The sequence below is a fragment of the Pinus tabuliformis genome, chromosome 1_1 (assembly GCF_031772625.1).
Source record: "Pinus tabuliformis cultivar Carrire ecotype Pingquan chromosome 1_1, CPIR1, whole genome shotgun sequence".
Classification (NCBI taxonomy): domain Eukaryota; kingdom Viridiplantae; phylum Streptophyta; class Pinopsida; order Pinales; family Pinaceae; genus Pinus; species Pinus tabuliformis.
This window is the reverse complement of record NC_142297.1, coordinates 482,207,413-482,234,123: the sequence shown is the minus strand read 5'-3', so window position 1 is coordinate 482,234,123 and position 26,711 is coordinate 482,207,413. Positions and strand designations below refer to the sequence as shown.

The window sequence follows — 26,711 nt, the reverse complement described above, 5'->3', positions numbered from 1 at the left end:
AGTGATTGGTTTTCTAATGAGTGATAATGAATGGATGACTTAATCTAAAAGAAAAAATACAAATGACTATTCTATCCTGGGAAGCTTCTATTCTTAAGTGAAACGTTTGATGATCTATGTTCATCAATAGGCATATAGATGACTCCATTCAATAAACATAGACATTCATTCATATAATAATTGCTTTGTTCAAATAGTTGAACAAAGTAATTAATAAAACATTATTACACTTATCTTTTTATATTACTGATACACGTATGATTAGAAGAAAAGTATGTTGTAAACATCCAATAGTGGAAAGTATAAAGAATGTTGTTAAAACACATGCATATATTCAAGAATAGCAAGAATGATCAAATAACAATTCACATAAGAAAAATGAATTCAGACATAGATAGTAGTACCATAAGAGCTGCAAATCATTCCCAACATCAATCGCAATTTGAATTCCTTCTTCCGACTCAGAAATACTTTTAAATAAAGGCAGTAGTGCACATCCACATAAAAGCTTCCTTATCAAAATTGGAATAATTGGCCTAGTCTTTATAAAAAAAAAATATACCTGAAGTACAGTAGTGCAACTTCAGGTTTAAGTCATATACAAAAACTTACGACCTTTTCCAATGCATTGAAAGGGTCTATAAATACTTAATTAAACTAACTAACTACAAAATTAAAATGCTACTAAATTGGTACAACTTGATCTTGAATATCTCCCCCATAGCAATCTGGCAGTCGGCAGCATGATTCATCACTCTGGCTGTTTGTCTTTCGACCTGAGTTGGCATATCGCTAGCATCGGTTCCACTTCTTGAGGGCGGCTAAGATGAGAATTGAGTTGAGCAGCATAGGTGGAATCATGTATATCGGGAACGATACAATGGATTGCATCTGTTAGGCACTTGATGGCGGCTCTCTGGTTGTATGGTTTTACTAGGAACAACCAATAGGTGTCCCAAGTTAAACTGTTAATACCTGTGATCAATCTCCCATTCTTTTCCAGCTCTTGATAACATGATTGCTCCAATGTTTTGGCCGATAGTAATTTACCTGGTGTACACTGAGAGATCATATTAGATAAATAGAGAGTATCATTAATAAATTCAATCAAATTACTAGTGGATAATTTGCATCTAGAAACTGCTCTCTCTGCCTTCATTAACTGGGACTGCCACTCCATAAATAGGATTTCTTTATGGGATTCTAAGATTTTAGGCAAATTTTCTACCTGTCCCTCATTAGTGTCCTGCCAATTAAGAAAATTTGTCAAGGTCTCATCGGCCTGCTCGAAGTCTTGTCTAGCATCGACTGATTTATCGATTATTGATGTTGTTATGTCACACAGGGGTTCAACTTGAGCAATTTTATGACATAATAATCTTATTTGTGTTACCAGTTCCTTATTAATCTGTAGTGCTTCTTCTCTGAAATCGACAGGCTGCAGAAGATTCTTGAACTTCTCTATTTGACTTGATAATTGAGCAATTTTCTCATCTTTTGTCTTTACCATCTGTTCATTCATTGCTTTCAATTTTGCTAATGCCTCCGACAGTTCTTTTTGCTTTTGAATCGTACTTGAATCGATCCTCTATTTCTCTTCATGCAACTGCTTATTCAATTGATTATTTATCTGTTGTTGCATTGACAATTGTTGTTCTAATTGTTCTGCTTTCTGTTGTGCCTCCCATAGCTGTGCTTCTAATGAAGCGATTGCCTGGTCTTTTTCTTTTAACAAATTACTCACTTCCGATGCCTTGTCCATGGTGGCCGCCGAATAGGCTCCAGCATATTGGGACAATTTTGTTAGGTCATCAGAAGGATCAAACTCCTCCTTCCAAACTACGTTGTCTGTCACTGTTTGTTCAGGGAACAGGGAAGGTTGATCAATCATTCTCCTTTTTCGCTATCGCTTTACTACGGCCCTGTGCTTTGGGCTGTAAAAGACATCCAATGGAGGTATATCCTCCACTCGCAAAATGATTTGATCCGAAGGATCTTCTGGAATTATTTCTATGTCTGTAGTAGGGGGTAGACTGCTGGTTCCTTCGCTTGGAACCTCTTTTGATGTTGGATCCTGTGTATCAACCGCTTTGGATGTATCGGCTTCTCTTGAGCTTTCTAGATTTCTTATGATTAAATCGAATTGCTTCCATTCCTGGAGCAACCTTGGGTCAATCTGGGCATCGACATTCACATCCTTGCTGCTCTGCTCCTGCTGTCTTTTCTGTTCCTCTTCACATATTTTCTCTTGTTCTTTTCTCTGCGCTTCCTCCTGTTCTTTCCTCTGGAGTTCCTCCTGCTCTTTTGTTTGGATTTCTCCAAAAATTTCTGATGTAGTAGGAGGTTCGCTGGCAAGTCGCTATTCAGGCTCACTTGACTGTGTCATCGGGGCAGTGGCTAACAAATCTAGAGGCAGAGTTTGCAACCTCTGCGCTCTAAGTTTGTTAAATTCGCCTAACCTGTCATTGTGATATCTCATTTTAGCTATCGCTTGAATCTGAAATAATGACTCAGCCCAGGAGAACAGGTCCTCAAACTCATCTTCTTGATGTTCAAATTTAGTGAGTTTTGCATGTTCTAGTGCATTATAGACGACTTTGTTTGGATCAAATCGTCTATTAGGAAGAGTGGCGAGATTCAGTGTATTTATCTTTTCTGCTTCTTTCTCTGCATGCTTGTAGTCATGCAGAGTGTAAACGCCACACCTTAGAGGAAAAGGAGGCCAGACTTGCTTCCTTTAATTCCTCAGAGTCTTTGTAGCTCCTTCGGATGTAAGCTGATATGCTATTTCTCGAGCCAATAGTTTGTCGGGTATATACAAGGGGAGGACGTGAGGCCTGACATGACTGCCAAAAACTCTTACATATGTAAATTTTTCTTCTCCGAACCAGGTTCCTACGGCTGTCAAGTCAATCTGTGCTTGTGAGGAAATCTTAGGAGCAGGTTTGTCAAAAATTGCATAGTAAATGGGTAACATAAATCCATTGCAAACTTGATATAGGTGGTGTTTATAATGGGCTTTCCACAACTTCTGGTGATAGATATGAATGGGCATGGGGTCTTGTGGAGTCCATCTCCACCCCAGCACAGGAAATTCAGAGTTAAAACAGAGAGTATCTAAGATGTAGGCACTAAAGTAAAATGGAGGAATGAACCTTTCAGTAACGCGGGATTTGTTTCTGAACTCAAGAATAGCTGTTGCTAACTTATCAGATAATATATTCCCCCAATCCATTATTTCGCTATTGCATGCTGCTTCCATTAAAGGTACCATCTCTATGGTGAAGTTTGAGGAATCATGCAACCCCCAAATCCTACACATCATCACTCCAGCATAACAATAAGGAGAACACAAGGAATCGACAGAGTACTTACCCGAGGACTCATGCTTGTGTTTCGTTGGGTTTTGTCTCCATTCCTATATAGGTGCTGATTCAATCTCATTTTCATCTCTGAACTTCTCCATAAACGCTTTGTTATACTTCTTCTCTGGTTTGGGCAAATGGCACATTTGTCTCAAATCATCGGGTTGAAATGAACCGAATACTCTCCCGTCGATAGTACAAAATGTTCTGTTTGTAATTGGGATTTCCTCAACCGCCCATCTTACCACATCTGTGTATGGAAGAATTTTCTCTTGAGCCGCTATCCGGTGTAGGTAAGAATCGGCCAAATCCTTTAGGGTTGCCTCAGACTTCCGGGTCGAGTCTGCTGTAGCTTGTACTGATGTTTCCTGAGGCTCTTCAGCCTCAACCAGATTATAGATGCTTTGCCAAGTAGTATTATCGAGACCAAGAAATGTGGTGTCTGAGATTAGTCCTTTTTTACTTGGTCTTGGATCGACAGTGTGTTGTCCTGATATTGCGGAGGCGGAAGCTGTTCCAGATTTCTTAGACTTCTTCCCCATTTGGCCTAAATTTGCTGCTTCGGAGGAGTTCTGCACAGGAGATAAAATGAATGTAATGTGGAGAATAGGTGGCGCAAACCAAATATGAAAGAGTTATATCAATCAATGAATAATGGAGGATTAACATAAGGTTGCCGCGGATACAATCTCTAAAGAGATTTTGGCATTACTGCTCCGTTAATTGGCCGTTTAAACCTGTCAATCATTTAAATGCTCATCATATCGTTTATTGGCCGAATAATTCCTTTAAGTGTGGATTTGATGTTTTGGCGGTTGGGCGTAAGTGAATCACTATCGGGAAGAGAAAGGCTTTTAATAATAATTAAACATAATATACCCCAACCTTATAAATCCTTTTTGAAAGTTGCGCTTAGCTTTATTACAATCGGGGATTAGAGGAATGCTCAAGTTGTTATATTGGTGTCCTTTTGGAATCCCCGATCGCCGATAGCGATATCACAAATTCACATCGGGAGCTTTTAGAAGAGGGATTTTAATTGCATACATGTTACATTCCTCGATCGCTGATAGCGATATCGCATCGGAGCAAAGAGAGGGGCCTTTTGTTATGATTGCTTACCTGCCTGATATCTGATAGTTATTCGTGCTTATCGCATCAGGGAAAACCAATGGGCCTTTTGTTATGCATCCTTTGTTATTGCGATATGCGATCTTGCGATCGCTTTATCACAATAATAAAGAATTATTCATTTTTTTATTCTAAGACCGATTATATATTGTCTCAAAAGGTTTTATAATGTTTTATTTATTTTCGGACCTTTTGTGGAATGATAAGTTGATACCAATTTAATCTAAAAGGGACCCATTTCATATTATATTTTTGAAAGTAAAATTTTATGAAATGGGGGGTTGTTGTACAACACAACACCAACCTCTCCTAGAACATGACTTACCTTTCTGGTTGGAGGAGGAAGATGAGGATGAAGTCTACTCTGGACCATTGTGCACAGTGGAAGCCACCAAGGGAGGACCTCAAACCGAGGATGATATTATTGAGAATTTGATTCAAAATCCACCCCCCAGTGTGTTGCCATTAGAAGAGTTGGTGGAAGAAACCCAAGCCAATGCTTTAGTTGATCTCTGTGTGGCTAATCTGACCTCTCTCTGAGTTAAGAATGTGGAATTTGGCCCTGAAAGAACCTTGAAGATCAAGTCATCCCTATCCACCTCTTAGGAGAAAGAGCTATGTAGCTTATTGAACAGCCATTTGGATGCTTTTGCTTGGAGCTATAAGGAGATGAAAGGAGTCCACCCTTCAGTCTGTACTCATCACATTTACATTAAAGAGGATTGTAAACTAGTTAGGCAGCCTCAAAGGAGGATGAATCCAGCCCTTAAGGACATTGTCAAAGAAGAACTGCAAAATTTGCTGGATGCAGGATTCATCTACCCCATCTCTAATAGCGAGTGGGTTTCTCCTTTGGTGCTTGTGCCCAAGAAAAACGGGAAGTGGAGAATCTATGTAGATTATCGAGAACTTAACAAAGCCACCAAGAAGGACCATTTCCCTTTGCCTTTCATAGATCAAGTGTTAGATGGCCTAGCAGGGAAGAAGTTCTTTTCCTTCCTAGATGGGTTTAACGAGTACAATCAGATCCAAATCAGCTTGGAAGACCAAGATAAGACCACTTTCACTTGTCCATGGGGTACCTTTGCCTACTGGGTCCTTCCTCTTAGGTTGTGCAATGCTCCTGCCACTTTCCAGAGAGCAGTACTGAGTATATTCGCTGAGTTGGTTCATGACTTAATGGAAATCTATATGGATGAATTTACCCCTTATGGTTCTAACTTCCAAGAAGCTTTGACTAACCTAAGGAAAGTTTTAGCCAAGTGTATTGAAATGAACCTGTCCCTCAGTCCTGATAAATGTGAACTCCTAATGACTGAAGGGACCGTGCTAGGTCATACAATTTCTCAGCAAGGTTTAAATCTGGATCCCAACAAGATTGATATGATCCAAAGGGTCCCGCCTCCTCAAAAGGTAAGAGATGTTCAGAGTTTTCTAGGCTTCGCAGGATATTATAGAAGATTCATTAAATATTTTAGTAAGTTAGCCTCTCCATTATTTGGTCTTTTCGGAAAAGATGTTGAGTTCATATGGACTGACAACTGTCAAGAGGCTTTGGATGCTTTGAAAGGTAAGCTGATAACTGCCCCAATCTTGAGATGTCCAAACTGGGCTCTACCTTTCCACATTCACACAGATGCCTCAAACAAAGTTATAGGAGCAACCTTAGGACAAGTTGAAGAGAAGCTACCGTATGACATATATTTTGTCAGTAAAAACTTGTCCAAGGCAGAGTTAAACTACACAGTAACCGAGAAATAGCTCCTCGCTGTAGTCCATTCCCTAAACAAGTTTAGACACTACATCATTGGCTATCAAACATTCGTGCATACTGATCATGCTGCAATTAGGTATTTGATGAATAAACCTGATGTAAATGCTCGTATCATTAGATGGTTACTTTTATTGCAGCAATTTGATTTGACCATTGTTGATAAGCTAGGTAAGGAAAATGTTGTTGCTAATTTTCTGTCTAGACTAGATCTGCCTGTAGGTGAAGAAGGGATGGTGGATGATCAAATGCCAGATGAACACTTGTTTGCTATTTCAGTACTCTCTCCATGGTTTGCTGATATAGAAAATTATTTGGTTTCAGCACAGTTTCCGCCATACCTATCCTCAAAAGAGAAGAGCAAGATCGTGAGGAAAAGTGCCCCATTCACTTGGATTGGGGGCAATCTTTTTAAACTTGGCCCAGATCAGATTTTAAGGCGATGTGTCAAGGAGGAGGAAGTTTTTGACATCCTCCTAACCTGTCATGATGGGCCCTGTGGGGGCCACTTTGCAGCAAAGAGAACTGCCTTTAGGGTACTATTGGCCCACTTTTCATCAAGATGTCAGGAGATACATCAGCCAATGTGACAGATGTCAAAGGATGGGGAAACCTACTCCAAAGGATGAGATGCCCTTGTAGCCTCAAGTGACTTTCGAGCCATTTGAGAAGTGGGGCATGGACTTTGTGGGTCCTATCAACCCTCCTTCAAAACAGAAGTCCTACATCATTGTGTGCATGGATTACCTGACAAAGTGGGTGGAAACAAAGGCAATCAAAGCAACAACAGAAGAAAAAGTAGCTGAGTTTTTGAGGGAAAATATCTTCTACAAGTTTGGATACCCAAGAGAATTAGTCACAGATCAAGGAAGTCAGTTTACCTCTAACCTGATTGAAGACCTGCTCACCCATCACAAGATTAAGCATAGAACTTCCACCCCTTATCATCCACAAGCAAATGGACAGGTGGAAGTTACTAACAGAGCTTTGGAAGGGATTTTGACTAAGGTAGTGAGCAGCAGCAGAAAAGATTGGGCAGATCGCTTGGTTGAGGCCACCTGGGCCTATAACACTACTTGGAAAACTACAACAAGTTTCACACCCTATGAGCTGGTCTACGGGAAGAAAGCTTTGTTGTCCATAGAATTTGAATATAACACATTGAGATTGGCAGCTCAGCTAGACCTAGATCTCAGCCATGCACAAAATAAAATATTGCTTCAGCTGAATGGATTAGATGAACAAAGAATGCAGGCCCTTCTCCACTCAGAGGTAGTCTAACTTCAAAGAAAGATATGGCATGACCGGCACCTCAAAGAAAAGCAATTTCAGCCAGGAGATTGGGCGCTGCTATATGATTCAAGGGTAAGCTGAGGACAAGATGGTTGGGACCATATACAGTGGAAACATACAATGACAATGGTTCAGTATTTATTCGAACCATTGATGAAGAAACCATCCCCATTCTCGTCAATGGGCATAGATTGAAGATCTAAAGGAAGCCCCTTTCCAAGCAGGAGTTCATCAAGACTTTGGGTAAATCAGTATTGGTAGTGGAGCAGGTCCCTGTCTCCACTCCACCTACACCATGAAAAATAAAAGAGAAAGAAAAAAGAAAAAGCAAAAAAAGAAGTAAAAAAGAGAATGGAATAAAAGATCCCTGGGTGAAAACCTCTTGGAGGTGCCCAGGGCAGACAATGAAGGTGAAAACCTCCTGGAGGCACCCCAGTTGTCTTAGAGTAACAAAGAAAAAAGAAAAATAAAAGAAAAATAAACCTAACTCCTTTTGAATAAATTGCAGGTTGCAGGAAGGTCATTGCAGGTTGTAGGAGGATCGCACAAGACAAAAACAAAGGACATGACCAGGCTACATGCATCCCTCATAGTCCATTCCTCCATCACCATTACCCTTTCCCAATATTTGGTCTCATTTGGTCTGAATTTTCACATCCTACAGAAAACTCTGCATCTTCTATAGGAAGATCCTGTAGAAACTACAGAAAAGACAAAATCAATCTCAAAAGAGGACCCGACGGTTGGAAATCTGTCTATGAGGCCTGTGAACCTCCCTACCTCCATCCATTGCCCTATGTCACCACTCCATCTCTGTACACCTTCATTACACTCGTTTTTATGTCCCTACACAGTCACACATAGAAATTTTGTTTCCTTCATGCAGCAAAAATAAAATAAAATTTAATGACAAATAAAAGCAACAGCCTTTTCACTCACCCCTACCTGATACCTTCCATCTATGATTCTTTGTCAGCCAAGACGTTCTTCAGCAGTTGTAGCCCTACTCAAATATTAGCTTGAGTTTCAGAAGGAGAAGCAGCTACAGGAAATCCTACAAGATTCTTGTAGCAGCTGATCCCTCTGAAAAGCATACTCCAGAGACAGGGTCAGCAAAGTATGGCATATGAAACATGCAAGGAGCTTTGTTTGAACGTGAGAACATCATCAAAATCCCAAGGCTAAGCATGCAAAGCGCAAGCAACAAAAGTAGTGAAGAAATGGGTTCCAAAATCTGAAATATGCATAACACGGCCGTGACTGAGCAGGTAAGTGCCTAAACCTATTCCTCGGTTGTATGAATCATATTTCAAGGCTGCATGAGTATGGGAATGGTTATGATTGAATGGAATCAGTGGCTAGTTAACTGGCCACCCTCATTCAGTTACACATCCTCGCGGAATTCAAACGAGCCCCGTCAAATTCAAAATTTCCGATCAGATACACAGCTAACACGTGTGGTATTTCCATTCAGGAAAAAACATTCGGGACTGGTAGTGGTGGCAGCGGATAACAGAAGTAATGGAGGTGATGGCGGTCAAACGACATGCAGAAACATTATGACCATGACGTAGGACTAACGGTCCGGATGAGGATAACGTACCCATCCGGCCACCTCATCTCCTCACCACAAATCATGCCAACAGTTAAAAGACAGCTCAGTTGAAACCTTCGCCACCCTTTGTTCATTTTGCATTCACGATGTTCTCGACTGGAGTACGCACCTACCACTTCCAGAGCAACTAACCAGTCATCCTCCACCAGTTTTCTGCCAGTTTTTTAAAAACCTCCCGCCTATCGGGCTCTACAGGAGCACAGTTTCATTCTACAAGAGCCGGGAGATTTCTACAGGAAAGGCAGAGAACAACTCTGCAGAAGGAAAACCTGATATTTTCATCGAAATTCAAGCTCAAAACAAGGTAGGCTTGGGAAAACCTCTCTGCATATGACTTTTCTGAGTAAGGTGGTGAATTAAACACGACATTAGATTGAAAAAAGAGAGTGAAAGTCTACCTGCACATTGAAAAAGTGAAAGTCTGCCTGCATATTTTCCCTGAGTCTACACAGTTTTCTGTTTTCTTCTCTGCATCCAAAATCTCCTCATCCTTTTTCAAATTCTACTGTAAGGAAGATGCATGCAACAGTAGAGGCCAGCCTGTGTGTGTGAAAAAAAAAATGAATTTGCATATCTATCTACTTGCTGAAAGAACCTGTGTCCTTATCCTCTGTTCTGTAAAAAAAAAATTCTTTTTCAGAAATAGAAAGTCAAATTCAGGATGACAACGGTTTAAAATAGGGGGATTATTGCAATTTGATGTTATAAGGAGAAGCACACGGGAAATTCCTTCTTTGATCTCAAAAAAAGATAGAATTCAGCTATCCTTTGTTTCAGTGTTGACTGTTTTTCTCACCTGAGCATATTTTTTTCTTTGGTTAAAACACAAAAAAAGAAGCACTCAACACCATGCCAGGAGGATTCATGAGAAAAGAACCTTTAAACTCTAGCAAATTACATGAGCACCCTGAGGTGGTGGCCCTCTTCACCAGGGCAAACTGGATATCCTTCTTTGACAAAATTCAGGGATATGATGAGGAGGTGACTGAAGAATTTTTGATGTCCCTAAGACCACATTCGAAGACACATGCCACAGTTAGTTTTAGGGGTTTGACCCTAGAACTTACACCTGATTTCATCAGTAGAATCACCGGTCTCCCACTGGGGCTCCCTTGGAGCAAGGAGGAGAAATCATTGGGACAAGTTGCTAAGAAGACATTTTTCAGCCTGAGGAGCATCCTGTAGAAGATAAAAACGGGGTCAGAAGGACAAGCTTGCCTCATCTTTGGAGTGAATTCAGTTACCAAATAATGAAGTATATCACATGTAAAGGGAGGTTCAACATCATTTATGGTTATCATTTTAGGTTGTTACATGAATTGAGGTATGGGATGGACTTGCCTCCAGCTAGAAAACTGAGCATCCCATATTTCCTCCTTCAGTCTTTAATTGAATGTGGTACAAAGCTAAATGCAGAAGTCCCAGATCAGTTGGCCCACAATGGGCTCATCAAATTGTTGGTGGAAGATGCCTTACACACCTATAATATCCCCATAGCTTGGGAAATCTTCAGAAATATGTCCAGGAATGATGACATCGGAACTTTGACTGAGGACATTAGCCCATCTAGCAATGATGAGGAGGAGAAAACTGAAGAAATTAAGAAGAACAATGATGAGGGAGCACAAGACATTCAAGCAGAGGGCAAAACAAAGGAAGAAGAGGAGGAAAAAGAGGAATTTGACAAGACTATTGAGCCTAAGGCAGAAAATGAGACAACATCAAAAACAGAGAAGGGAAAAATGACAAAGGTTGGGAAGAAAAAGGCCAAGAAAGCCTGAAAGAAGACTGCCACAGCCAAGGTAGGGACCCAGCAAGAAAAAGAAAAGACACACCCTGAGATATCAGTGACACACGCAGAAACAACGGACATAGACAAGGCTAGAGGAAGTGAAGGAAAAGAACAACAGAAAGAAACATCCCGTGAAATGTTGGCAAATGAAACAACAACTGTGCTTGTTGCATTAAGCATAGCTATAAAACAAAAAGGAAAAAGAAAAAGTCAAACCTCCATGTATTTTAAAGCTAGAAAAAGCACAAGAATCAAAGTGGGAAAACCCCAGCCACCATCAAAGGAACTAATTGTCATTGAGGACACACCCACTAAAAAGAAGGAAGAGTCTCCTTCCAAGATATCTATCACCTATGAAAGAGGAAGCCCAAAAACCTCCACATGGAAAGAGAGAATTAAGTTGATGGAGTCAAAGGCAGTTCTACAGGAAGCTGAAACATCTATACAGGAAACTCTAGCCAAGTTAAAAGAAACTGAGAAATTGGAGGGGAAGGCAACCAAATAGTCACAGGGGGAGAGCAAGGCCAAAGAAATACTTGAACCAACCCCTCAGCCTAATTTAAGCTCTTATTACAATTTGCTAGAGGGTGGGAAAATCATCCCATAGAAATTTGTTGTACCTTTATTCTTCAAATTGGAAAAAGAGAGGGTCAGAACACACACATGGATGAAAATCGCTAAGTCTAAAGGAGTTGAGGACATAGGCCACATGGAGGACAAGCTAAAAGAATTAAGAGGAGAGTTGGCCATGGTAAGGCACATAGAAAGCAGTAAAAGAGCCCAGCTACAGGAAGAGAATGAACTACTGAAATAGCAGTTACAGCTACAGGAAGTTCATAAGGGAGACAGGCTGTCCATTTTGGCAGGGCACCAGTAGCAAGAAGGTCCTCCAATAGACAAGGAAACAACTGAGAAACAACAAAAAGAGGGAGAACCACAAGCTGATGCTGAGATGCTAACGAAACTACTGTAAGAAAAGGAGTCTTAGGCAACAAAAAAAAGTGCAGGTTTTAAAACAGCAGTTACAAGAAAAAGAAGCCCAAATGGTCTACATGGCCAGCTGGGCAATAGAAGCCTTGCAATATAGGCAACCTGCTAAATCCTATGCATTATATCTTAAAGACCAATGGCTACAATTTCAAATTAAAACATTAGCCCAAAGGGGCACCATCCCATTCCATAATTACAACCAGTTTATGCATTTGTGTGACAGTAGCTCAGCTGAAGATAAGGCCAAGTTAGCAGAATTCTATTTACACAACTTGGCAGTTCCTAACATGAATCTATGGGACCCAAACACTGCATTAGGAGACCTACAACTCATGGCCATGGCTTCTTGGTTAATCCATGAGGAAAAGAGGGCAGTAGAGATTCAGAAGATTATGACCAGGGAGATAAGTGAGCCACTCATGATAAGGGCAGAACAAGAAGATCCCTCAACTCTCATATATGCCCATTGGCACCTTGCAGACAACCCTCACATTGCACCTAAATATGTTGAAAGGCAAGCACAAGCCATTGCTCACTTTGAAGATATGGAAATACTGTTTGGTGATAACTGTCTTCATGCTTGCACAAGAAGATGGAATACATTGACCCATAGTCTGAAAATAAGAGAGTATCACCCCCAACCAGAATGAAGGAGGCTATGAGAAGAGTGCCCCTATACAAACAATCAATGCAGAACTTGAAAGCCAACTGGATTGGCCTTAAGTTCAGCCCTCCACTACTGCTAGGGCTGTTAGAAGGGATTAAGGAAGAAGAGGAACAAAAACAATGGGAGGAAGTGGACAGAAAGGCAGGTTTTCATGACAGAGAAGAGGACATCACCTCAGAGGCCTGGGATGTCAGAGAGGCAGTCAAAGTAATCAGAGATGATGAACTACATTAGTTGCTTAGAGTATGAGCAACACATTCAGCAGGGGGGTGATGATCAACCCCGGAAATGGGTAAGTATATGGGCTCATTTTGCCTATTATTCTCATTTAATCCACCATTCTCCATATTTTTATGCATGCTTTTGAATATATTTATGTTAATTGAGTGAATGGGAATAGTCACTTTACCACAAAGTCTAATACATGTTTATTGCAGATTTTTGGACATTTTTGGACCAAGACCAGGCATTTATGAGCAGATTGGCAGCCAAATTTGAAGAAACAAGGCTGAGGATTTATAGGAAGGGTGTCTCCTACACTAAATGACCCCTTCCTTGAGTTCTCCACCAATAGCTCGGAGTTCAACAGCCCACCAAAGATGATTTCAAGGGGCAGCCGAGCAAGTCTAGTGAAGTGGCTGTTATCTGCAGTTTTGGGCAGCCAAGCTCCTAAAGTTTAGGAGGACTGTTGGGAGTCCTCACTTGCATAAATAGGAAGGCTTCAAGCCTTAGTAGTTTAGCCATTTGATAGTCTATTTTTGCACTTTAGTGCAACCTTGTAATCAACTCATTTTCGAGCTTCTTCTTGCAGACAGTTTTGTGATGTAACTATTATTTTTTTTTATCAATGAAAATGAATCCAGATTTGGACCAGTTCTGATATTTCCTAGGGGGCTGTAGCTCTTAGGGTTGGGCCCAACCCAAGTGCCCAGTACCTCCTTTATGTACGTCTATGTGTTTTTATTGCATTCATAGAATAATTTCTGTTATTTAGGTTAAATCTTGCTTTGTTACTTAGGTTGTTTGATGATTAAGATAGTTGTTCTTGCTTCAGGTTGATTTGACAGCTTGATAAGAGAAAAGATCCACAAAAAGGCTACCAAGCAGTCCTTGATCTCCTTTCTCCCTCCTTGGGACCATGAATTGAGACCAAGGTACATTTGCTACCACAAAAACACTGTTTTTGCCGTCCAATGCAATTACTAGTGTTAGATTTTGAGTTGGAAAAGTTGATATCAGTTGTGATTTCATGCTTAGATCTATTCTTGCTCAGTTTCCATCGCTTTCTTGCATAAATTCTTGTCTATAAATTTTTGTTCATCACTTTTCTGGTTTCTAGGTCAGAATTAGGTCAAAATAGATAAAACTTTGTTTTCTTAGTTTTGCTTGGGTTAGTTTTGGAAAGAAGTGTGCAGAACACTTGTAAGACACTTCAGCCTATCCTTCCTCCATCATACAACCTGCTCCATCCCCTCTCTCAATATTTCCTTCACTCATTCGCCACACTTTCCCAACTTGCCCTAATTTCTACATTTTTGTGCAACATTGCTTCCTTCACCTTTGAACAAATCCAACCATCTTCTTCACTCCTGAGCTTCATTCACCAGGTCCTAGACCCATTAACATCTCTATCCATCCTTCATTTCCACTTTCCCATCATTTTTCCACCTTCAACCCTCTAAAAACCACTTTCGGCCTGTTCCTGTAGAACTTCCTGTAGAATTTCCTATAGATCCCCTGTAGCCTCCTGTAGAAGTTCATGCGAGTGATTTTTCGAAGTCCGATTACGGTGGAAAACTCCAAAAGGGTGCTAGGGACTCCTTAGGTCCTCTCCACACCTTCTGAACCTCCTAAAAACACCCACTCCATTTCCTTTCACCAATAAACCTCTGCATAATCACAAATAGCTAAAACACATGCATAATAATTCTGCATAAAATTGCTCAAAAATACAAAAAGATGATTTTCCCATATTTTCCTTCAGTAGTAGCTTAAACACATGCATTTTACCTTTTCAAGAGTCAATGGCATCCAGTTCAGTAGTTTACATCTCTTTTCTTGCACAAGTAATGTTCGTCAATAAAACTAGGGTTTGCTAGTGTTTGCGTTTCCTTTCAGCTTTCATCTTCTTTCTGCAAGTAGACTAGCCTCTTTTGAGTTAGCTTCCTTCCATCACAGTTAAAAGCTTCTTCTGGAAACTCATAGAATTTGGCTTGAGCTTCTAGCGAACTTGTGCCAGTTGATCAAGTGACAGCCTACAGTAAGAGCTAGTACTTGTGCATATAGTACCATGGCTTCCAAGTTTGTTACGAACTACCGGGTTGATAAAAGTAAAGTAGGGAGTCCCAGGAGTTGCAGCATCATTGCTACAATATTGGAGCTCACCACCATCTTGTTGATTCTCTTGTTGTGTCTGCTAGCACGTTTATTCCTCCTTTGCCTCCTGAATTGGCTTATGAAGTTTAGGTGAAATATAGACCATCTCTGCCTAGCAATGTCAAATACTGGAAAGTTTTTGAAGTTGATGATGAAATTAATAGGTTTTTACAAGTCTTTGATGAATTTGCTGAAATCCACATTGACCAAGAAAACGAAACCATTGAACAATACAACCAGTCCAAGCTAAAGGACGAGATCTGTCAGGATAACATTGTTCAGCTTCCTAGTAACCATATATCCAAAGGATTGGTGTCCTTAGAGAAGTTGTTTGATCATAATGTTGTACTTTATAAGCCTGATCAAAAAGGAAATGAGAATGTTGTTCATAGACATAATGTAGGGAGTCCAGCCCATCCAAAGTACATAAATTTGTCCACTCACTTGTCTTCTGCCAAAAATTTCGAGTATTGCACCCTGGTGAAACAATTTGCTGATATTTTTGCTTGGGAGTACAGTGATCTTAAGACCTATGACACCAACATCATTCAACATAATATTCCAGTGGAGAAGAACACCATCCCTTTTAAGAAGAAATTAAGACCTATTAGCCCTCTCTTATTGCCTTTAATTGAAAAGGAAATCAAAAAACTGTTGGAGGACAACAAAAAGAGCTGGGATTCCAAGTTGAAGTTTGCACTATGGGCTGACAGAGTTACCAACAAGAAGTCCATAGGAAGTAGTCCATTTAAGCTAGCTTATGGCGCTAATGCTGTTTTTTCTATCCAGCTGATTCTCCCTGTGGCCAAATTCTTGCAAGAAGAACAGGATGAAGAGAACGACATGGCGAGGAGAATGAGTAACTTGGTTGAATTACAACAGATCAGAGAACAACTAGTTGAGAAGTAAAGAATTCATCAGAAGAAGATCAAAGAAACCTTTGATAGGAAGGCAAAAATGGGCAGTTTTCAGGTTGGTGATTGGGTTCTCAAATGGGATGCATTGAAGGAAAAGAAGGGCAACCATGGTAAATTTTATGCCTTATGGACGAGACCATTTTTCATTGCTCAAGTTCAGATGAACAATACTTTCATTCTGCACAATTTGGAGGGGGAAGGTGTTTTTGATGGCCCAATCAGTGGGTGGTTTTTGGAACTTTACTTCATATGAGGCTTTAAGGTCGTAATATTGTAAAAGGTTTTTTCAGTTTTTGTTTTCCATGCAAATAAACTCCATGCCCAATGGAACACTAGGGAATAAGTTTGTTTTGGTTGTTACTAGAAAGGCAGTAGTCTGCAGTTCTTGAAACCTCACAGGGAGGCTTTCATCCCCAGAAGGAGCCAGTGTTAGCCCCTGAGGTGCAGTGCTGCTATTTTTAGCGGAAATGTCCCATGTTTTAGCTTCGACGTCCACGTCTCCTCTTGCTCAGCTTTGGCCATAAGTCGTGTTAGCCCTGAGGTGCTGATCCAGATGGATCCAAGAACTCTCTAAGTATTTAAAAGTCATTCAAAAGATCAAAACAATCACATGAGAAGAGCCCTTAAAATGGCGGAAAAACACTATTAAGAGGCAAAAACACATGAAAAATAGTGAAAAACAAAGTATTGAAGGTCTGAACAATGAAATGCACAGTAGCCGTCAAATCTGGTCGATCAACGGTCCATATCTGATCGGTAGATCGTAATCGGCGGTGGCAGTCGATGGATATCAGCGTAGACTATATGGAACTTGTGATGGAGATCAACACAGTCAACATGGACTGTTGATCAAGCGCGCAGATCGACGGCCCACATTGCATCGCAGAATCGCAATCGACAAACACAATGGAGCGGGGCTATATGCATATACATATATGCGATGCGATTGACCGAACCCGATGGGAATATAACCATTATTTTATAAGATTTGAGATCCGCCGAAAGGCATTTTTCTATGTATTCTGCATATTTTCGTTATTTAATGAAATACAAAGGAACAGGGCCGAAGCGACTTGCGATAACGATGCCAGGTGAAACCGATAGGATATGAAGCATGGTTATGAAAATTTCAAATCTGGTGAACAGTGTTCTCTGCGGATTTTCCCATGTTTTATAGCGTTCTCTGTGTAAACAGAGAACGACTGTTTCTGAAGGAATCTTAAGCCCCGATGCACTCTTACGCTGTAGAATAGGTGGCCACCTCCCCATTATGCATTATGCAATGATTATTTAATGCTAAAAGAGGGATTCGAGCGGACAGAAGCTAGGAGATAGAAAGCCGAAAAGGGGAAAAACAATAGCACAATGCAACCAAACCAACAGAAATGGTCATGGAATGTTGCTGGCAAGAGCAAGCCACCTGACAACGTAACAAAATTACCAGAATTCGGTTACTATGTTGTTAGAAAAGAGCCCTCTGACTCATGTTTGTCTAATTATGGCATCAAAGTAGTTAGAATATAGAGGGGATAGATTAAGACATCTCGAGCCTCAAAGAGTTCGAGAAGTATTGTAAAAGGCCTATAAATGGCTGAAAGTTGGAGGGAATAGAGGTTCAACTTTTGGGGACTGTGGATACTCTGTTCCTCGCAACGTCTCATTTTCATTCCAGTAATATAAGCTTCTTTTGTTGTTACATTTCCTCCTCTGTTCTAAGCTTGCACTTGAATAGGTTATTCATGTTTTCTTCTGTGCCTAATGCCAAATAACTATCGTCTTATCTCTGCGTTGATAAATTAGATTTGTAAGCTTCATTTACTTTCTGTAGCTAGCCATTCATATGTGTTTATGTATGCATCTGCTGGTACAATCAATATTCTCCATCTATCCATTGAATCTATAAAATATTGAGCATTATTGGTCTAAAGCCTTGTCAAGTTGAGGGTGTTCATGCATGTCTAGAGTGAAAACAGAGTTGAAATAGTCATCTGACTTGATCCAAACCATCATCCATTCCAATAGTTCTGAGAACGATATTGAAGATTTATATGTTACTAGGCATCTCCGAGCTACAACCTAGGAGAGCTTCTTGGAGTTCTAACAGGTACGTTGGAGTCTCAGATCTCTTTGCTTCCATTTGTGTTATGGTAGACTAGCTTCCTTCATTTCAATATTCCCTGTGTGCGTGTGGTCACCTTTTACCAACTAAACAAGAGATGAATACAATCATTCAAGAAGATATCTACATAAGATATATATTATATACAAGTCACTTGGATAAAACTTTAGAGAGGGTTACATCCAAATACAACCTTCTATGTTGAGCACTTCATGGTGATGTGTGATGGACTTATTATCTGATCCCATTACATGTTTTTCGATTGGATGCATGCCCTTTGGATCCACTTGGGACAATTCAGAGTTGGATTTCATAGACTACACATTGAGACTAACCACCAAATTGATTGATCATAGCCCCCCTGCAAACCCCCCAATAGGGGGGCTGCCACCCCCTTGGAACCCTCCTGTTGCACTTGGTGCAACGTAACAACACCTGAAGCTAGTTGTGCAAAGAATATAACACATACCCAACATAAATGAGACATTTTTGTAGATGGTTAGTAGCTAATATTTCACAAATTTTGACCTAAATACAACCTTTTCTACACTTTTATTTTGTTTCCTTGGTGTATAGCCTTAATAGTCAAAACTTTGTTGACAACCATTTTTTTGGCCCCAATTTGTGGGTGTAAGTAGTGCTTATATTCAATATTATTTTATCTAATTTAAAAAGTTATTGCCAAAAATCACTTTGGAATTTTGGATATCTATCTAAAATTAGTTGATGAATTTATAAAAATTTTAATAAACAACTTTTCAACTTTGAGAGGAAGAATATTTGGCTGATAATGGGACATACTCAACAATATTCCTACATGGAGCTTTTTAATCCACCTTACAATATACTTTGATACATTGCACATTCCATATGCTTTGCACTCAATGCAATTCATCTACAACTCATGACTGCCAAAATAACTTTATGTGGCTTTGGTGGATTTATCTTATTTGAAAAATATAGCATGTCAAACATTTGTGTTGAATTTTTGTTTTATGCCATCTGGTTTTAAAACACTAAAACAGAATGTTGATTTTCTTGTAAGAAACGTCTATAATTATATGTTCCAGAAGAACAAAATGATAATTTTTTTTTTTTATGAAACATCTATAGTGCCATGGCAGGTTTTTCATCTGGTCTTATACAGTTAAGTGTTTTCTTTGTGGCAGTATGTTCTTTTATTTATTCGAGAAGCCTTTGGAACGAGGCTCTTTTACTGTGATCTTGACGCTCTTCCTCAAGGTCTGGAAGGTTTCAAAGGCAGCCGAGAGATGCTTCCTTTCCAAAAACTTGTTGACAACTTTGAAGCACAGTATGATCTTGTTGCAAATGATGGTGCTTTGTTCACTTTTCGAACAAATAAAAATGCCCCTAGGTTTAAATTGGTTCGTGTAGACCTTATGCAGCCAGAAGCTTGGGGTGACGTTATCGGAGAATCTGACAAGGACGTGCTTGAATCAGCTTGTTGTGTCAATGGAAATAAACTTTTATTAAGCTATTTAAGCGATGTCAAGTCTGTTTTGCAAATACGAGACTTGCAATCAGGAAATTTGCTTCATAATTTGCCAATAGATATTGGGTCAGTTTATAGAATATCAGGAAGGCGTAAAGACAAGGAGGTATTTATTGGTTTTACAAGATTTCTTACCCCTGCAATTATCTATCGATGCAACCTAGATGTCGAAAAACCAGAGCTAGTAGTTTTTAGAGAGACTGTTATCCCAGGCTTTGATCAGACAGAGTTTGAAGCTAAACAGGTAAAGGTTTTTTTACTATTTTTTGCTTCTACAAATTTTTCCCTGGCTATCTTTAGGCAGAAAATATTCTCTATTGAATGTTTTGAACAAGTAATCTGATTGTAAAATCAAAGGCGTTTCACATTAGAATTTACTTTACTAAAAGTGCATTCCAATAAATAAAAAATTTCAAATTATTTCTCTGCTACAAGATATATGTTTCTATTCTCCTCACTCAGTTGAAATGATAATGATGGTATTATTCAATTGGAATACTTAATACTAATGGGCAATATTATTCAGTACATCTGGATTGACTACTGATGTGACTGATTCTAACATAATATTGTTACTGATATGTCAATGTCAGGTTTTCATAACCAGCAAAGATCGAACTCAGATACCAATGTTCATTGTATCCAAGAAAGACATTGCTCTTGATGGTTCTCATCCAGCTCTATTATATGGTTATGGGGGCTTTAACTATAGCGTTACCCCACGCTTCAACATTGCTCGCGTTGTCATTTCAAGACATCTAGGGGCAGTTTTTGCAATTGCAAATATTCGTGGTGGCGGTGAATACGGAGAAGAATGGCATAAAGCAGGTTCTCTTGCTAAAAAACAAAATTGCTTTGATGATTTCATATCTGCCGCCGAGTTCCTTGTGTCAGAGGGGTAGACACAACCTAAAAAGTTATGTATTGAAGGATGCAGTAACGGTGGACTTCTTGTTGCAGCTTGCACAAATCAGGTATCTCCATATATTGGATAATAAGATGCATGGTTAAATAAAGGTCATGTATAAACCAGTTGCTTGCTTCAATCCTTCCTCTCCTTTCGTTTCAAAGTAGAATCCGATCGAAAAAGTTGTTTATATTCTCCCGAAGAAAATGCTTATGACTCTATTGTTTTTTGCAAAACTCATCAAAAAAGGAATATGTAGAGGATTTAGCAGATCATTTTTCGGTGAAAAGAGCTTTTGATTGTTAATTCTGCATTTAAACAGAGACCTGACCTATTTGGTTGCACACTGGCTGATGTGGGTGTCATGGACATGTTGCGTTTTCATAAGTTTACTGTTGGTAAGTTTTACTATGATAATATTCAACCACTTATCTCCCTCTGGTTAGGGCAATCTCTAGATGTAGGCACCTGCAGGGCAACTGATGATGGAAGTTGTGCTGAAATCTACAGGCCATGCATGGACTATTGATTATGGTTCTTCAGAAAAGGAAGAAGAATTTCATTGGCTGATTAAGTAAGAAGACAAATGGAGCCTGTCTCTCAAAGTAATACGTAACAGAGTGTCTAAAATTTAAATAATTTTCAAACTGTTAGTAATCTGAAATGAAGATAAATTGCTTGTTCAAAATGTGCTACGTTAGCTTATATGAAGTTCCCTCTTTTTGCCAAAGACATGATCAACTGTTCGTATAACACATTCTTCATTGCTACAGATACTCACCATTGCATAATGTAAAGAGACCCTGGGACAAACTCCGACAGAATTTACAGTATCCTGCTACAATGTTATTGACAGCAGATCATGATGACCGTGTTGTGCCACTCCACTCTTTGAAACTCCTAGCAGTGAGTACTTCATATGGTTCTGTCTCTGCATTAAATGTTAACGAATATTTGATATTTGAATGTTCAAGCTTATAGGCAACTATTGATGCACAAATCATTGGTTGCTCTTTTGCGCCTTTATTTTCACAAATAGACTTAACATAATGCGTGTTTTATTAGATTTGACATAATGCGTGTTTTATTAGCTTTGAAAGTTAGTTCAATTGTTTGAGTTTTTAGTTAAAGCACTTTTGTTACTAAGAAGTTTCATGTGGTTCAGCTGACAAGAAGCGACCCTTCAAGTGAATACATGTGTGAACAGTGAACTACATAGAAAAAACTCTGTAGTTTATTATAATTTAAAAGTTTAAATTCATTGCTGATTTGTTTATATCGATAAATTATTTTAAAATCATTGCTAATTTGTTTATATCGATTTTGAACTTCTTTATATAGACGATGCAATATGTTCTATGTAAAAGCCTGGAGAATAGCCCACAGACCAACCCCATTATTGGCCGAATTGATACCAAATCTGGCCATGGTGCAGGAAAGCCAACCCAAAAAGTGGTGAGATATTATTTTTCCCTAATATGCTTTTTCTTTATATGCAGGTTCCAGTGATTTCGCTGATATTCTTGTAAGAAATAAAATCTGTAGACAGCTAGCTGAGTGTGTCTAATTGTTTGTAAAGTTCCGATTTTCAAAGCTTATTTTCTATTCTACACCTGACAATCACATTGTGTTCCGGACACGGATTAGAACTCGATTTACTCTGTGCATGGTTCTGATTTTCAAAGCTTATTTTCTATTCTACACCTGACAATCACATTGTGTTCTGGACAAGGATTAGAACTCGACTTACTCTGTGCATGCGTATTGTACGTTGCAGAAATGTCCGTTTCATACTGAATATAACACTTTTTCCAACTGCAGATTGACGAAGAGGCGGACAAATATGCATTCATGGCCAAAGTGGTCGGTGCACCATGGATTGACTAGCCAAAGTGCTTGAAGTTGCTGCTGGAACTGATATTACAACAGATGAACGAGGAATTATTCTTTGTGACTTCGACATTGTCACACAATTGTCATCCCAATTATTATCGAATTTATATCCAATATATCGACATAGATTTCAATATTTTTAGGTTCAAAAAATATTACTTAGCAAAAGATTTAAAGGGCTTCTTAAGGTGCTAAACTAAAAACAGGTGCTTATGAATAATAAATGTATTTTTTCAGGGAGAGGACTGGAGATGACTGATACATTGGCAAAATGTCAAAGTGTACAGTCTTCAATATAGTCATATAGTATTAAATCTGTAATAAATGTGTTACATGAACAATGAATCATACTTATAAAAGTATATATAGAGATTAATAGAGTCAATATTTGTATACTCAGTGTCCTTTAGTATATTGAGATGTATTTGAATTGAGTGGAAGTTTTTCTCATAGATATAAGTTTTATGCTCTAATTTATTATAGAGTAGTATTCTTCTCCCTTTACATATTTGGTATGTATGTTTAAAGTCAAGTCAAGTTTATGCCTTAATCATGGAATTAGCATTTTGGATTTTACACGATTTTTTTTTTAAATCTATATGGAAATCAATTATTACCCAGTTTTGTATTAGACTCATAAAAATTTACATTCTAACTATAGAATTTTGGATCCCACATTATATAGAATATGGAACGGAAATTTTTAAGTTTTTGTTTTTATTTTATTTTATTTCACTTGATTATGGGTTAATAAATATTTACATTTTAATCATTGAATTTTGGAGAATTTTGAATCGTATATAGAACATGGAAAGGTTTTTTTAATGCACATAGAAATCTTACTACTTGAGTGTGTATTGGGTTAATAAAAATTTACATCTCAATCATAGAATTTTGAATCCTACAAGAAACATGGAAAACATTTTGGATCTATAGTAAAATCTTATTACTTGTTGGGTTCTCAAAAAATATGTCTATTTATCTTACTTTACCAATGAAATTGGTGAAAGAAAGTCTTACACAATAAACAACAATAATTGAAAAAATTAACATATTTTTTCCCATACCTTTAATACTTTAATATAATTCTCAAAATTAAGAGATTTCTTTCCCTTGTCTTTAATACAATTCTTCTACCAACTAATCGTATTTTACCAATGGAATTGGTAAAATAATGCCCATTATTTTCTACATCAAGAGAACTTTCTAGTGCCCACAAAGTTTATTAATGAATCTGTAAAAATTCAAAGTGTTAGTCTTCACCAACAACACTTTTTTCTTCTTCAATCATATCTTTCACAAAGTGATATTGAGCATTAGTATGTTGTCTTAGAATGATACACTGGGTTTTTTTCTAAGAAGATTTCAATTTGTCTGTCATAATCTATCCTTAAAATTGGTTGTACTAACTTAATACTTGAACACAATCTTTATAACCATATTGCTTCCTTGCTTGCATGAGTGGTTGTCATGTATTCAACTTATGTAGTTAAGTGCTATAGATTGTTTCTTGTCTATCCAACTGATAGTTCTTCCAAAGAGGTTAAAAACATAGCCACTTGTAGATCATCTACGATCCAGATCTCTAGCCCTATCTACATCAACGAAGCCATGTACGTCCAACACTATACCCAATTTCGGTATTCTTTGGTAGCAAAACCCATAGCTAATATTCTCACATAAATACTTGAAAACCTTTTTTACTATTGTCCAATGTTCATTCCCTATTTTCGACATATATATGCTCAATGTTCCCACCAATCTTTGGACTAGTACAAACCATTCCACACATCAAACTTCCAACTCCATTGGCATATGGAACACGAGAAATGTCCTCTTCCTTTTCGCGTGTCTTGGGACATCATCTAGAGATAACTTTATACCTACAAAAATAGGCACCTTTATCGGTTTACATTTCTATATATTAAACTGTTGCAATATTGCTTCGAGATACTTCCTTTGATTTAACTAGAGTTACTTGTTTGTTTGATTTCTTCTAATTTCCATGTCCAAAATGAAATTTGCAGCACCAATATCCTTAATGTCAAATCTAGAGGACAACTAAGTTTTCACTTCGTGGATGATTTCCTTGTCATTTTCAATCAACAATAGAACATCCACATATAAGCCCAAATAAATAAGATGATTACCAAATAATTTGAAATATACATAATGATCCACTTTGCTCCTTGTGAAGCCACGTCCTAATATATAAGTATCAATTTCTTTATACATCTTTGGTGATTGCTTTAACCCATAGAGGGGCAGTTTTAACTTGCACACCAACTCTTTATTTCTCTTCATTGTAAATGCTTCTGGTTGCTTCATACAAAATTTCTTCATCCAAATCCTCATGTAGGAATGTTGTTTTTACGTCCATCAAAATAAAAGGCAATAACAACATAGAAATGAAATCTGATAGAAGCTAACTTGGCAATAGGAGAAAAAATTTCACCAAATTTAATTCCCTCAACTTAGGAATAACCTTTCTCTACTAACCAAGATCTGTATTTCTCCAATCTGCCTTCTACATTCAAATTCTTCTTAAACATTCATTTGTTGCTAGTGAGGTTTCTTGTGGTCTGACAACTCTACTAGATCTCAAGCCTCATTCTTCTTCAATAATGCCATTTATTCAACCATGGTTTTTTTCCATAGTTTGCCATTTTTTAAATCCACTACCTCTCTAATAATTCTAGGATCATCATCAATAATAATAATAATAATAATAATAATTGAATGGAAATTAGGTGGAACATACCTTTCTAGTTATCTTGTTTCTTGAATTGAAATCTTCAACATCAGAGTGTGTGGATCTTCTTATTCTTGTTGTCATTCTTTTGAGTTTGATTCATCTTCCTTTAATTCAAACTCCATATTTTCTAGTTCCTTTTCCCTTAGTAGGACTTCTTGTTTGACAATATTTTCACTTCTCTAAATACTACATCTCAACTATACTCTACCTTCTTAGTTTCTAGGTTCCAAAGCTTATAACCTTTCATGTCATCTTTATATTAAATAAAGATACACTTTTCAACTTTCTTATCTAGCTTACTTCTATTCTGCTTTGGAACATGTACATAAACATCACAACCAAATACACTGAGATGTTTAAGAGAGGTTTGTTATTAGTTCATATAACCTCATGTGGAGTCTTATCATCCAATGCTAAATATGTTGATATATTTATCATGTAACATGTAATTTCCATTGCCTCTGCCTAGAATTACTGGCCTAACCCAATACCACATAGCGTGCTCTCTGCTTTTTTCATCAACATCCTATTAATTCTTTCTACAACTCCATTCTGTTGAGGTGTGTATTGGATAGTCTTATGCCTTGTTATATCACACTTCTTATAGAATTATTTGAATTCTTTCCAGCATAATTCTCCACCATTATCTATCCTCATCACCTTAATTTTCTTCTCTACAAAATTATCACAAGAGCCTTAAATTTTTTGAATTTGTTAAAGACTTTAGATTTATTCTTGAGGAAATAAATCCATATTTTCTATAGTGACTTTCTCTAGTTGATTGACATTGAAATTATATTAGTCTTGATATAACCTCAAGGCTCATACATTATTCTTTGAGGACCTTAAGTCGAGGACCTGGTTATTTAAATTTCACTATTAGTGGATGTTATAATAATTGTGATATGCTAGTTTGATGTTATGATGATAATGACTGTGATGAATTCATTATGATATCTTGTTTACATATTCTAAGGAGTAGTTTCCTACTTGAAGTTAGAGATTATGTTGATGACTATGTCATGATAATAATTTAGTGTACACAATTATATCAATGACTAACATTATGAACAAATATTACTAATGATTATTGAGTGTGGCAGGATACCACTTGGATGTACCTATATGTGATGAGTCAATGACCTCTGGTTTGATTGATTGCATCGTATCAATGCTAAAATTTAAAGTCCAAAATAATATTCTGCTATGATTACTAATGACATGATGGTGACTACAAACATAAGTTAGCTTTTTGACTAAACGAATCACACATGGGTTATGGGGTTGTACAGATAAATGGAACTTCATGGGAGGGGTGGGACAACGTCCTTGATTTCACCCGCTCACACTCCCATTGTGAATTCAACTAGAAGGTGTTGGGATACCTTCACCTTGAAGATCACGATGCCATGAGGGTGGACCCCATACTCAGTCGCTCACAAGGATTCATTGGGTGTCGTACATCAAAGTGGATTCCTTAATACCCAAAACCATTAGTCTCACAATATAGGGTGACACAGGAGAGGACAATGGTCTCTGCCATTGCACCTAATTTTTTTCTTCGTAGTCACAAGATTCCTAAAGGGTAAGTGACATGGCACCGTTGG

General features: G+C 38.2%; 1 pseudogene across 1 annotated transcript in view; it reads left to right on the top strand.

Moving 5' to 3' along the window:
• The window catches only part of LOC149213862 (uncharacterized), a 61,076-nt pseudogene extending 38,564 nt beyond the window's left edge, over nt 1-22,512 (top strand). The window contains exons 6-12 of the transcript XR_016250050.1: nt 19,206-19,793; nt 20,143-20,523; nt 20,779-20,854; nt 20,967-21,030; nt 21,230-21,362; nt 21,798-21,911; nt 22,278-22,512. The product of XR_016250050.1 is annotated as an uncharacterized LOC149213862 (transcript). The remainder of the gene's footprint in view (nt 1-19,205; nt 19,794-20,142; nt 20,524-20,778; nt 20,855-20,966; nt 21,031-21,229; nt 21,363-21,797; nt 21,912-22,277) is intronic.
• Nucleotides 22,513-26,711: the final 4,199 nt, after the last annotated feature.